At 35.6% G+C, this 9,334-nt stretch overlaps 3 non-coding genes across 3 annotated transcripts; all 3 read left to right on the forward strand.

The window, feature by feature from the left end:
• The first annotated feature begins 1,777 nt into the window (after positions 1-1,777).
• Positions 1,778-1,870, forward strand: TRNAI-UAU (transfer RNA isoleucine (anticodon UAU)). The gene is given in 2 exon segments: positions 1,778-1,815; positions 1,835-1,870. It is a non-coding gene; the product is annotated as a tRNA-Ile (tRNA).
• An 810-nt stretch (positions 1,871-2,680) lies between these two features.
• TRNAI-UAU (transfer RNA isoleucine (anticodon UAU)) lies at positions 2,681-2,773 on the forward strand. The gene is given in 2 exon segments: positions 2,681-2,718; positions 2,738-2,773. It is a non-coding gene; the product is annotated as a tRNA-Ile (tRNA).
• A 6,214-nt stretch (positions 2,774-8,987) lies between these two features.
• Positions 8,988-9,080, forward strand: TRNAI-UAU (transfer RNA isoleucine (anticodon UAU)). Its single transcript is given in 2 exon segments — positions 8,988-9,025; positions 9,045-9,080. It is a non-coding gene; the product is annotated as a tRNA-Ile (tRNA).
• The last annotated feature ends 254 nt before the right edge of the window (positions 9,081-9,334 follow it).

Genomic DNA, 9,334 nt, shown 5'->3' on the forward strand with positions numbered 1-9,334 from the left:
ACTTATAAGACAGTATCTGTTGAACAATGCCAAGGTTGTGAGTTCAAGCCTCACCTGGAGAATCTTTGTATACTGTTTTTTTTCCTTTTCTTATGTCATTAGTCATTGATTATAAACTGGTAGCCTTAATATTTAACATGATATTACAAAGGATGGAAGAAAGAAAGAAAACACACAAACATGATTGTGCATTTAAGTTGTCAGCACACATCTGCTTTGGTTCAAATGCACTGCATATCTTCCTTCAGTCAGCCAACAAAACAGCAATGGAAAAGAATAACATACTGTTGGTAAAGCAGTTGCATCAAATTGATTTTCTGCAATATAGCAAGATAATCCATACTGACAGCTCTGGATAGTACCAGCACATTTCTTGCTGGACTTGGTAATGCAAAGAACACAGTAAACAGCTTCACTTTTTAAAATAAATAAATAATTGACTATTAAAAACCTAACAGTCTTAAATAAGGACATCAGTAAGCACCACTGGAATAATGGATAAGGCACTGCTCTCCTAAGCCAGTGGTTGTGGGTTTAAGTCCCTTCTGAGTTGGAAGTCATTACAGCAAGTGTCTCATCACTAGAGTTGATATTTTATCCTTGCTTCAACTGTAAAACAGTATTGCAGTGTTTAGCTTGTAAAAAGTGACCACAGAAGCTAAAATATGACATTAATTATGATAAAATTGTTGTTGTTGTTTTTTAAACCTTTTCTATCACAGTGGACAGCTTATTCAAGTGCCATCTGGCATGCATGTTCCTTTGTTGCTCATCATTCATCACCAAAAATGATTTTCTTTTTCAATTCTTATGACTGTACTGATTGCATTGAATAAAATCCACATCTAGCATAACCAACCAATGTTGCAAAGCGCTCCAGTGGCGCAATTGGTCAGCGCGCGGTACTTATAAGACAGTATCTGTTGAACAATGCCAAGGTTGTGAGTTCAAGCCTCACCTGGAGAATCTTTGTATACTGTTTTTTTTCCTTTTCTTATGTCATTAGTCATTGATTATAAACTGGTAGCCTTAATATTTAATATGATATTACAAAGGATGGAAGAAAGAAAGAAAACACACAAACATGATTGTGCATTTAAGTTGTCAGCACACATCTGCTTTGGTTCAAATGCACTGCATATCTTCCTTCAGTCAGCCAACAAAACAGCAATGGAAAAGAATAACATACTGTTGGTAAAGCAGTTGCATCAAATTGATTTTCTGCAATATAGCAAGATAATCCATACTGACAGCTCTGGATAGTACCAGCACATTTCTTGCTGGACTTGGTAATGCAAAGAACACAGTAAACAGCTTCACTTTTTTAAAAAAATAAATAATTGACTATTAAAAACCTAACAGTCTTAAATAAGGACATCAGTAAGCACCACTGGAATAATGGATAAGGCACTGTTCTCCTAAGCCAGTGGTTGTGGGTTTAAGTCCCATCTGAGTTGGAAGTCATTACAGCAAGTGTCTCATCACTAGAGTTGATATTTTATCCTTGCTTCAACTGTAAAACAGTATTGCAGTGTTTAGCTTGTAAAAAGTGACCACAGAAGCTAAAATATGACATTAATTATGATAAAATTGTTGTTGTTGTTTTTTAAACCTTTTCTATCACAGTGGACAGCTTATTCAAGTGCCATCTGGCATGCATGTTCCTTTGTTGCTCATCATTCATCACCAAAACTGATTTTTTTTTTCAATTCTTATGACTGTACTGATTGTATTAAATAAAATCCACATCTAGCATAACCAGACAATGCTGCAAAGTGCTCCAGTGGCGCAATTGGTCAGCGCGTGGTACTTATAAGACAGTATCTGTTGAGCAATGCTGAGGTTGTGAGTTCGAGCCTCACCTGGAGCTTCTTTGTATACTGTTTTTTTCCTTTTCTTATGTCATTAGTCATTGATTATAAACTGCTACCTTAATATTTAATATGATATTACAAAGGATGGAAGAAAGAAAGAAAAAACACAAACATGATAGTGCATTTAAGTTGTCAGCACACATCTGCTTTGGTTTAAATGCACTGCATATCTTCCTTCAGTCAGCCAACAAAACAGCAATGGAAAAGATTAACATACTGTTGGTAAAGCAGTTGCATCAAATTGATTTTCTGCAATATAGCATGATAATCCATACTGACAGCTCTGGATAATACCAGCACATTTCTTGCTGGACTTGGTAATGCAAAGAACACAGTAAACAGCTTCATATTTTTTCAAAAAATAAATAATTGACTATTAAAAACCTATCAGTCTTAAATAAGGACATCAGTAAGCACCACTGGCATAATGGATAAGGCACTGTTCTCCTAAGCCAGTGGTTGTGGGTTTAAGTCCCGTCTGAGTTGGAAGTCATTATAGCAAGTGTCTCATCAGTAGAGTTGATATTTTATCCTTGCTTCAACTGTAAAACAGTCTTGCAGTGTTTAGCTTGTAAAAAGTGACCACAGAAGCTAAAATATGACATTAATTATGATAACATTGTTGTTGTTGTTTTTTAAACCTTTTCTATCACTGTGGACAGCTTATTCAAGTGCCATCTGGCATGCATGTTCCTTTGTTGCTCATCATTCATCACCAAAAATGATTTTCTTTTTCAATTCTTATGACTGTACTGATTGTATTGAATAAAATCCACATCTAGCATTACCACTTAATGCTGCAAAGTGCTCCAGTGGCGCAATTGGTCAGCGCGCGGTACTTATAAGACAGTATCTGTTGAGCAATGCCGAGGTTGTGAGTTCAAGCCTCACCTGGAGCATCTTTGTATACTGTTTTTTTTCCTTTTCTTATGTCATTAGTCATTGATTATAAACTGCTACCTTAATATTTAATATGATATTACAAAGGATGGAAGAAAGAAAGAAAAAACGCAAACATGATTGTGCATTTAAGTTGTCAGCACACATCTGCTTTGGTTCAAATGCACTGCATATCTTCCTTCAGTCAGCAAACAAAACAGCAATGGAAAAGATTAACATGCTGTTGGTAAAGCAGTAGCATCAAATTGATTTTCTGCAATATAGCATGATAATCCATACTGACAGCTCTGGATAGTACCAGCACATTTCTTGCTGGACTTGGTAATGCAAAGAACACAGTAAACAGCTTAAATTTTTTTCAAAAATAAATAATTGACTATTAAAAACCTAACAGTCTTAAATAAGGACATCAGTAAGCACCACTGGCATAATGGATAAGGCACTGTTCTCCTAAGCCAGTGGTTGTGGGTTTAAGTCCCGTCTGAGTTGGAAGTCATTACAGCAAGTGTCTCATCAGTAGAGTTGATATTTTATCCTTGCTTCAACTGTAAAACAGTCTTGCAGTGTTTAGCTTGTAAAAAGTGACCACAGAAGCTAAAATATGACATTAATTATGATAACATTGTTGTTGTTGTTGTTGTTGTTTTTTAAACCTTTTCTATCACCGTGGACAGCTTATTCAAGTGCCATCTGGCATGCATGTTCCTTTGTTGCTCATCATTCATCACCAAAAATGATTTTCTTTTTCAATTCTTATGACTGTACTGATTGTATTGAATAAAATCCACATCTAGCATAACCAATTAATGCTGCAAAGAGCTCCAGTGGCGCAATTGGTCAGCGCACGGTACTTATAAGACAGTATCTGTTGAGCAATGCCGAGGTTGTGAGTTCAAGTCTCACCTGGAGGTTTTACTGGTTTTTTTCCTTTTCTTATGTCATTAGTCATTGATTATAAACTGCTACCTTAATATTTAATATGATATTACAAAGGATGGAAGAAAGAAAGAAAACACACAAGCATGATTGAGCATTTAAGTTGTCAGCACACATCTGCTTTGGTTCAAATGCACTGCATATCTTCCTTCAGTCAGCCAACAAAACAGCAATGGAAAAGATTAACATACTGTTGGTAAAGCAGTTGCATCAAATTGATTTTCTGCAATATAGCATGATAATCCATACTGACAGCTCTGGATAGTACCAGCACATTTCTTGCTGGACTTGGTAATGCAAAGAACACAGTAAACAGCTTCACTTTTTTTCAAAAATAAATAATTGACTATTAAAAACCTATCAGTCTTAAATAAGGACATCAGTAAGCACCACTGGCATAATGGATAAGGCACTGTTCTCCTAAGCCAGTGTTTGTGGGTTTAAGTCCCGTCTGAGTTGGAAGTCATTACAGCAAGTGTCTCATCACTAGAGTTGATATTTTATCTTTGCTTCAACTGTAAAACAGTCTTGCAGTGTTTAGCTTGTAAAAAATGACCACATAAGCTAAAATATGACATTTATTATGATAACATTGTTGTTGTTGTTTTTTAAACCTTTTCTATCACCGTGGACAGCTTATTCAAGTGCCATCTGGCATGCATGTTCCTTTGTTGCTCATCATTCATCACTGAAAATGATTTTCTTTTTCAATTCTTATGAATGTACTGATTGTATTGAATAAAATCCACATCTAGCATAACCAATTAATGCTGCAAAATGCTCCAGTGGCGCAATTGGTCAGCGCGCAAAACTTATAAGACAGTATCTGTTGAGCAATGCCAAGGTTGTGAGTTCAAGCCTCACTTGGAGCATCTTTGTGTACTGTTTTTTTTTTCCTTTACTTATGTCATTAGTCATTGATTATAAACTGCTACCTTAATATTTAATATGATATTACAAAGGATGGAAGAAAGAAAGAAAAAACACAAACATGATTGTGCATTTAAGTTGTCAGCACACATCTGCTTTGGTTCAAATGCACTGCATATCTTCCTTCAGTCAGCCAACAAAACAGCAATGGAAAAGATTAACATACTGTTGGTAAAGCAGTTGCATCAAATTGATTTTCTGCAATATAGCATGATAATCCATACTGACAGCTCTGGATAGTACCAGCACATTTCTTGCTGGACTTGGTAATGCAAAGAACACAGTAAACAGCTTCACTTTTTCCTCAAAAATAAATAATTGACTATTAAAAACCTAACAGTCTTAAATAAGACTGGCATAATGGATAAGTCACTGCCCTCCTAAGACAGGGGTCCAAGTTCCATATGGGGTGGAAGTCATTACAGCAAGTGTCTCATCACTAGAATTGATATTTTATCCTTGCTTCGACTGTAAAACAGTCTTGCAGTGTTTATCTTGCAAAAAATGACCACAGAAGCTAAAATATGACATTTATTATGATAACATTGTTGTTGTTTTTTTTAAACATTTTCTATCACCGTGGACATCTTATTTAAGTACCATCTGGCATGCATGTTCCTTTGTTGCTCATCATTCATCACCAAAAATGATTTTCTTTTTCAATTCTTATGACTGTACTGATTGCATTGAATAAAATCCACATCTAGCATAACCAACCAATGTTGCAAAGCGCTCCAGTGGCGCAATTGGTCAGCGCGCGGTACTTATAAGACAGTATCTGTTGAACAATGCCAAGGTTGTGAGTTCAAGCCTCACCTGGAGAATCTTTGTATACTGTTTTTTTTCCTTTTCTTATGTCATTAGTCATTGATTATAAACTGGTAGCCTTAATATTTAACATGATATTACAAAGGATGGAAGAAAGAAAGAAAACACACAAACATGATTGTGCATTTAAGTTGTCAGCACACATCTGCTTTGGTTCAAATGCACTGCATATCTTCCTTCAGTCAGCCAACAAAACAGCAATGGAAAAGAATAACATACTGTTGGTAAAGCAGTTGCATCAAATTGATTTTCTGCAATATAGCAAGATAATCCATACTGACAGCTCTGGATAGTACCAGCACATTTCTTGCTGGACTTGGTAATGCAAAGAACACAGTAAACAGCTTCACTTTTTTAAAAAAATAAATAATTGACTATTAAAAACCTAACAGTCTTAAATAAGGACATCAGTAAGCACCACTGGAATAATGGATAAGGCACTGCTCTCCTAAGCCAGTGGTTGTGGGTTTAAGTCCCTTCTGAGTTGGAAGTCATTACAGCAAGTGTCTCATCACTAGAGTTGATATTTTATCCTTGCTTCAACTGTAAAACAGTATTGCAGTGTTTAGATTGTAAAAAGTGACCACAGAAGCTAAAATATGACATTAATTATGATAAAATTGTTGTTGTTGTTTTTTAAACCTTTTCTATCACAGTGGACAGCTTATTCAAGTGCCATCTGGCATGCATGTTCCTTTGTTGCTCATCATTCATCACCAAAAATGATTTTCTTTTTCAATTCTTATGACTGTACTGATTGCATTGAATAAAATCCACATCTAGCATAACCAACCAATGTTGCAAAGCGCTCCAGTGGCGCAATTGGTCAGCGCGCGGTACTTATAAGACAGTATCTGTTGAACAATGCCAAGGTTGTGAGTTCAAGCCTCACCTGGAGAATCTTTGTATACTGTTTTTTTTCCTTTTCTTATGTCATTAGTCATTGATTATAAACTGGTAGCCTTAATATTTAATATGATATTACAAAGGATGGAAGAAAGAAAGAAAACACACAAACATGATTGTGCATTTAAGTTGTCAGCACACATCTGCTTTGGTTCAAATGCACTGCATATCTTCCTTCAGTCAGCCAACAAAACAGCAATGGAAAAGAATAACATACTGTTGGTAAAGCAGTTGCATCAAATTGATTTTCTGCAATATAGCAAGATAATCCATACTGACAGCTCTGGATAGTACCAGCACATTTCTTGCTGGACTTGGTAATGCAAAGAACACAGTAAACAGCTTCACTTTTTTAAAAAAATAAATAATTGACTATTAAAAACCTAACAGTCTTAAATAAGGACATCAGTAAGCACCACTGGAATAATGGATAAGGCACTGTTCTCCTAAGCCAGTGGTTGTGGGTTTAAGTCCCATCTGAGTTGGAAGTCATTACAGCAAGTGTCTCATCACTAGAGTTGATATTTTATCCTTGCTTCAACTGTAAAACAGTATTGCAGTGTTTAGCTTGTAAAAAGTGACCACAGAAGCTAAAATATGACATTAATTATGATAAAATTGTTGTTGTTGTTTTTTAAACCTTTTCTATCACAGTGGACAGCTTATTCAAGTGCCATCTGGCATGCATGTTCCTTTGTTGCTCATCATTCATCACCAAAACTGATTTTTTTTTTCAATTCTTATGACTGTACTGATTGTATTAAATAAAATCCACATCTAGCATAACCAGACAATGCTGCAAAGTGCTCCAGTGGTGCAATTGGTCAGCGCGTGGTACTTATAAGACAGTATCTGTTGAGCAATGCTGAGGTTGTGAGTTCGAGCCTCACCTGGAGCTTCTTTGTATACTGTTTTTTTCCTTTTCTTATGTCATTAGTCATTGATTATAAACTGCTACCTTAATATTTAATATGATATTACAAAGGATGGAAGAAAGAAAGAAAAAACACAAACATGATAGTGCATTTAAGTTGTCAGCACGCATCTGCTTTGGTTTAAATGCACTGCATATCTTCCTTCAGTCAGCCAACAAAACAGCAATGGAAAAGATTAACATACTGTTGGTAAAGCAGTTGCATCAAATTGATTTTCTGCAATATAGCATGATAATCCATACTGACAGCTCTGGATAATACCAGCACATTTCTTGCTGGACTTGGTAATGCAAAGAACACAGTAAAAAGCTTCATATTTTTAAAAAAAAATAAATAATTGACTATTAAAAACCTATCAGTCTTAAATAAGGACATCAGTAAGCACCACTGGCATAATGGATAAGGCACTGTTCTCCTAAGCCAGTGGTTGTGGGTTTAAGTCCCGTCTGAGTTGGAAGTCATTACAGCAAGTGTCTCATCAGTAGAGTTGATATTTTATCCTTGCTTCAACTGTAAAACAGTCTTGCAGTGTTTAGCTTGTAAAAAGTGACCACAGAAGCTAAAATATGACATTAATTATGATAACATTGTTGTTGTTGTTGTTGTTTTTTAAACCTTTTCTATCACCGTGGACAGCTTATTCAAGTGCCATCTGGCATGCATGTTCCTTTGTTGCTCATCATTCATCACCAAAAATTATTTTCTTTTTCAATTCTTATGACTGTACTGATTGTATTGAATAAAATCCACATCTAGCATAACCAATTAATGCTGCAAAGAGCTCCAGTGGCGCAATTGGTCAGCGCGCAGTACTTATAAAACAGGATCTGTTGAGCAAAGCCGAGGTTGTGAGTTCAAGCCTCACCTGGAGCATCTTTGTGTACTGTTTTTTTTTTCCTTTACTTATGTCATTAGTCATTGATTATAAACTGCTACCTTAATATTTAATATGATATTACAAAGGATGGAAGAAAGAAAGAAAAAACACAAACATGATTGTGCATTTAAGTTGTCAGCACACATCTGCTTTGGTTCAAATGCACTGCATATCTTCCTTCAGTCAGCCAACAAAACAGCAATGGAAAAGATTAACATACTGTTGGTAAAGCAGTTGCATCAAATTGATTTTCTGCAATATAGCATGATAATCCATACTGACAGCTCTGGATAGTACCAGCACATTTCTTGCTGGACTTGGTAATGCAAAGAACACAGTAAACAGCTTCACTTTTTCCTCAAAAATAAATAATTGACTATTAAAAACCTAACAGTCTTAAATAAGAACATCAGTAAGCACCACTGGCATAATGGATAAGTCACTGCCCTCCTAAGACAGGGGTCCAAGTTCCATATGGGGTGGAAGTCATTACAGCAAGTGTCTCATCACTAGAATTGATATTTTATCCTTGCTTCGACTGTAAAACAGTCTTGCAGTGTTTAGCTTGCAAAAAATGACCACAGAAGCTAAAATATGACATTTATTATGATAACATTGTTGTTGTTTTTTTTAAACATTTTCTATCACCGTGGACATCTTATTTAAGTACCATCTGGCATGCATGTTCCTTTGTTGCTCATCATTCATCACCAAAAATGATTTTCTTTTTCAATTCTTATGACTGTACTGATTGCATTGAATAAAATCCACATCTAGCATAACAAATCAATGTTGCAAAGCGCTCCAGTGGCGCAATTGGTCAGCGCACGGTACTTATAAGACAGTGTCTGTTGAGCAATGCCGAGGTTGTGAGTTCAAGCCTCACCTGGAGCATTTTTGTATACTGTTTTTTTTCCTTTTCTTATGTCATTAGTCATTGATTATAAACTGCTACCTTAATATTTAATATGATATTACAAAGGATGGAAGAAAGAAAGAAAAAACACAAACATGATTGTGCATTTAATTTGTCAGCACACATCTGCTTTGGTTCAAATGCACTGCATATCTTCCTTCAGTCAGCCAACAAAACAGCAATGGAAAAGATTAACATACTGTTGGTAAAGCAGTTGCATCAAATTGATTTT

This window comes from Pseudophryne corroboree, unplaced genomic scaffold, assembly GCF_028390025.1.
Source record: "Pseudophryne corroboree isolate aPseCor3 unplaced genomic scaffold, aPseCor3.hap2 scaffold_897, whole genome shotgun sequence".
Taxonomy (NCBI): domain Eukaryota; kingdom Metazoa; phylum Chordata; class Amphibia; order Anura; family Myobatrachidae; genus Pseudophryne; species Pseudophryne corroboree.